Here is a 5508-nt window from a genome sequence, read left to right as displayed (position 1 = left end):
GTGCCCACCCCCCCCCCCCCCGCCACCACCGCCGCCGCCACCACCGCCCCTTCCTTTGCTTCGCGGGGGGGCTGGGGGTAGGTTGAGTGCAGAGCTGCGCCTGAGCTAAATGCGGAATTAAACATCTCCGCCGGGACTGGGCAGGGAGGGAGCGCGGGCTGCGCGGCTCCGCCGGGAGGGTGCGCGGCATGGCACAGCTGCCGTCTTGGGTCCCTCTGGTTTGGGGGGGGCTAGTATTAGGTCGCCGCTTTGCAAGCGAGGAAGGCAGGACTTGGAAGCGATCGCTGCTTTCCGTCTGTCCTTTCCGGACTTGCAGACCCGTGGAGGAAAGTGCGCTTGTTTCTCCCCCCGGGTTCGGGGAGCGCATCCGCATCCGCCTGCCCGCTGCGTGCAAAGCAATGCCCGGCTGGGCGAGCACAACCGGGACCCCCCACTCCCAGCCAGGGCCAAGCCTCCTTCTTGGTCCCAAACACCGGCCGGCGTTTTCCCCCGTTTTCCCCGAGAACGGTTGCAGCTTGGATGATGCCATCGCAGAGCACTGATTACAAATGTTTTCCGAGGCGCTATATTAGAAGGCTTTATATCTGCTATTAGGGACATCTGGGGATCACTGGAGCCCTCCCTCCCCCAGATCAGAGCCCTCCCCAGCCCAGGGGCTCGCTGCTTTCAGATGCCCGCATGAGCCAGCCGAGGCAGGTACTGAGATGCAGCCTGGCCCGGGCTCGCTTGGCCGCCTGCACATCCCCGGTGCTGCGTGTCAGCGCGGGGCTGAGATGCCCTTTCTGGTCCTCAGACTTGTGTGTTTGTGCGGGCGAGGAGCACCCTCCTGGAAAAGCATTTCAGCCCCCTTCTCCGGCCTTCCCAAACGAAAAGCGCCTGGATGCAAGCAGGAAAAGTGTATTCGTACACATAGCCCCTGTAAAAGGCTCCCCCACTAACCTCACTTCCAGGCTCTGATGCACTGAAAGGCTTTATTTCAACCCCCCAGCCAGAGCCCTCCCCTCTCCTCCTTCTCTCTCTCTCTTTTTTAAACTCTTGCCTTTAGCAGGAGTATAATTGTGACCCTGCCTGATCCACAGAGCCTCCTGTTGGGAGCAGTTAGCCGGGGCTGCTTTAGGCCCGAGGACCTCCCAAGTGGCTGTGGCCTGGGTGTCATGGGCAGGGACCCTGCACATTGTCCAGTCTCTCTCATCAAAGTCCCCGGCACCGTGGAGCCAACAGTTGTGTTTGTGGACGGTGTGCGGAGTGGGAAAATAGCAAGCAGTTTTCTCCAACCCACCGGCCGGCGTCCGAAGCTATGCAGAAACTTTACCAGCTTTTTTCATAACTTTAGGTATATGGAGTGATTTACATTTCCGGCTGCTCTGTCAATGGGGCAGTAATTTACAGTGTGATAAAAACGCTTTTACAACAGCAGATAATGTTCAAGCCGTATCTTACTGAGCTAAAAAAAAAAAAAGACTTTTAAGAGAACACACAAAAAATATATTTTTTCCCCCGCGCGCTTGAAATGACCATATTTAAATTGCAGGCAAATTGCGCCGGAACTGAAGCAAAAGAGGATGAAATCAATAGTGCCCGTTTGTTTATGCTGGGTGTATTATATATCGCGATTTAAAGCTTTACCTCGTTCAATAGTTGTATTTTAGTGCAGCCGAGTCAGCGCCTGCCCCGAACGGAAATGTTGCATTTGGTCATGGGCGTATAGTATTGAAACCATTTCTTTTATTCACTTTGTTTTCCCCACGGAAGCCTAAAACCGTTGTTAGCCTTTAGGAAAGGGAAGCAGATTTGCATTCAGCTCTAAGCTAAGACAGCCGATCTCGACTGGTTTTGCAAAATAACCAGGGTGGCAGGGTTAGCAGCTCTCCTAGCATTTCGATTCTGGTTTCATCCCCGAAACACTGGGTTTTATGGGCACGGTTTGCATTTAGGGACACAAGAAATTGAAAAGGATTGGACTGTCTGCTATTGCTTTGCTCGAGTCAAACGTGTGTCAAGTGCAGCTCTGTGAATCCGGCCAGCACTTCACAAAACGATCAAGAGGTTTCAAGCAACAACAAAAGCCGCATTAAGTACGTGTAGCGGCTGAGCCTGTTGAAATAGCTGTAATTATTTATATCAGAATAGTACTTTACTCCAGTAATGATTTGAAACACAAGCCCTAAAGCATCTAACGATTTCCAGTTTTCATTTACAGAGATGAGCAGTATAGGTTAGCGGGCAAAGTTTGTCTTTCGCACGCTTGTAAAAGGCTTTATGTGTACTTCCACCGTTTAGATACACCCGGACCTCACACACAGACATACCGATCCACACACTCCCCCCGTTTCAGTCCAGGAGTCTGTGCCTTAATCAACTCAGTGCTGAGCACTGAAGAGGAGCTGGGCGCATTTTTTTAAATCGAGGCATATTTCTGCGTGTTTGGATGGACATGCCGGCTCCCTCAGTTAGCTCTGTAATAGCCCTGTTATTTTTACTAAACGATCAGGACTGGCTCCGAGTGACCTGCAATCATTTAAAACCATTTTCTATCATGCCACGAGAAAAAAATACACAAGTCATTGCAAATAACTGGCGAAACGACTGATCTATGGCACATTTTATCTTTATTTAGGAGACATGCGCTTTGCAAGATCACCTCTGTTTTCATTCCCCGCTAAAAGTATGGAAATCTCACAGTATATTCTTCACGGGACTTAGCTTCAGAAATCTATCCGTCCTTGAAGGAAATGGGGGGGAAAAATACACACAGCTTCCCAATTCTGAGCAAAGGCATCCTGCCATTTGCTGAACTAAATCCAAAGTCTGAATTTGAATCTCTGTGTATTACTATGGTGGGGACTCTTGCCAATTTTTGGCAACGTGGATTGTAAGAGTGTTTTACAGTGCATATTCCTGTCTATAAAGGGTGCGTGCATCTACAACTGAAGATAAAAATATGCCCGTAACAGCATCTATTCTTTCACCCAGAGATACACACCAGTATGGGGGTGGGGCATGCTGCTGTAAAGTGATATGTCCATAGGCTAATAGCTATTTCATCTCTGGTAGTGATACACGCAGAAACACTGAGACATGAATAATATATACATATATAAAAGACGTAATTGTGTATCTATGTATTATATGTATATATGCGTGTGTGCTGGGGGGTGTGCGTATACAGTAATTACAAATACTATGTGTGTGTATATGTGAGTGTGTGTAATTAAAAATAGAATAGCTTTAAAGATGGTATGTTTTTCCTTTCTTGAATCGTTTTTGTGGCTCCCCCTATTCAGTGTATTAACTAAAACAGCTAACTTCACAGGCAGAGAGGGGGAAAAAATCCTCATCAAGACAGTATTCCCGAAAACATTCCTAAAATGCTCCTTCTCTATGGTATGCAGCGTACACACAATATCTGATGGTGAGGTGTGGTACAACCTTTTTATCCTCACTCCTTTGGGATGCCCACAATAGAAGTGCATTGCGTTGCCACTTGTGAATAATGCAGTCAATCCCAACTACCGCAGATAAATCCTCCAGCCCCATCACATGATCGGGCAGTTTTATCATGTGTATATACATTGTTTCAGGGAGTTCTAACATTTTTATTGGGATTATTTTTTGCCTATCCTTTCGCCTGTAAAACTGGCTGTGTCAGTTGCCACGAGTCAAACTGTACAAGGCTCAATGGGAGCATTAAAAGCCTCTTCAGAAAGACACATCGAAAGGTGATTGTATTTCTGTGCACAGATATGGCTCAGCTTTCAAAGGGCATTATCTTTTGGGGGCCTGAAAGTTAGCATTGTATGTCCCAGAGGGGAACTAAGACTCCCCCGTTCATTCAGAGGACATACAAATCCCATTTCGAGCCATGCAGAGCAAGCTTTAAAGGACTGACGTTTTTATGTACAGGAAAGCTGTCCCTGGTACAGGACTGAATATTGCCCAACCTCAGTTTGATTTTTGTGGGAGTTGTGCTGGGGGGCGGAAGAGAAAGAGAAGCCATTGCTCTGCCTGGAGTATTTTTTCTCCTCAATTGTAGCTGTTTGAAGTGGCTCAGAGTCTGGAATGCTGGAATAAATCCTGGGATGCATGGATTAGTGTGCAGACCGCGGGAGAGATAGGCAAAGGAGCTTGATAAACTCATCTATCACGTGGCTCCACAAATTATCATGTAGCATGCGATTTGAACCGTAAGATTTACACCTATCTTGCGGTAGCACCCCAAGGCTCCGCTGCGGCAGTCCCGTACTACAGATTTACAAAAAAAATGCTTATAAAGTGTTATTTATCATTATACCTACTGATCCATCTGACGCTGTATGGCGATCTATTTGTACCTATACATAGCCTTTTCAGAGCTGCAGGAGATTAACGATTTCTCTTACACTGAGAAATCTATTGCATTACCATTTCAGGTGTATCATATTAATTTATAATATATATTATGCCCACGACATAAGGAAAGACTCCCAGCTTTTAACAACTGGACACAACAATGTCACAATTTTTAAGTTTGTGTGGCTGCACACACACAAACGATATATATATATAAAAGATGTCAGATTTATCCAAAGTTCCTTGTTTGTCTGTCGTTAGTGATGTGGTGGCTGTATGGTAGAGTTTCTGACTGTCATGCCGGAGATCAGGCTTCAAGTCTCAGCTGGGGTGAGTAAAGTGACACACAGAAATTCTTCTGCCCAGGGTAGAGAGTCGGACTAGAAGGTCTGCAAAGGTCCAACCCTATATATCTATGGGTGTCTTAATGCGGGGAGGGGGGGAATGTTTTAATTTTTTTCTGTCTGCATGCACACACACAGAGTAGATAGACAGATAGATAGCTATATGTATATCCGTGTGTGCAGACTGAAAAAAAAAACCATTAAGACAAAAAAACCATTAAGACATCATTAATTGCACGCAGACAGACAAGGTTCTTTGGGTAAATCTGACATCTTTTATTAGCCCAACTCAAATAGTTGGAAAAAAATCTTTGCAAGCTTTCCGGTATAAATACCCTTCAGGTATTTATATACCCTTTCTCTACCCTTCGGGTATTTATACCCTTATATACCCGAAAGCTTGCAAAGAAGATTTTTTCCAACTGTTTTTCCAGCTGAGTTGGTCTAATAAAAGAGATCAGATTCACCCAAATAGTCTTGTGTGCCTATCTCCTTAAACCAACACGACTACAACCTATACCCCTTATTACACACAACCACACACCTTGGAAATCGTAGTGTTATTCATGTCATAGGTTGCAGAGTGGTATAATAAAAGTAATGTCTCTTGCACCTTTGACTACCTCTCAGATATTCATGTATCTGCTCACTAATCCTCCTTCTCTACAACTTCTGGTGTTCCAGAGCTGTGAGCAGCTTCTGCCAGCTGCCATGTACCAACAGTTAGTTATGCCGCCTCTAAAGTGGTTCATTCTTCCCTCCCACCAGCTAGACCCCCCCCCCATCCAAAATTTCCCAGGCCAAGCGATAGTTTTGAGGTCCGAGTTCTCACAGC

The sequence above is a fragment of the Gavialis gangeticus genome, unplaced genomic scaffold (genome assembly GCF_001723915.1).
Source record: "Gavialis gangeticus isolate Ggan-Ray unplaced genomic scaffold, GavGan_comp1, whole genome shotgun sequence".
Taxonomy (NCBI): domain Eukaryota; kingdom Metazoa; phylum Chordata; order Crocodylia; family Gavialidae; genus Gavialis; species Gavialis gangeticus.
Note: the sequence above shows the minus strand (reverse complement) of the source record.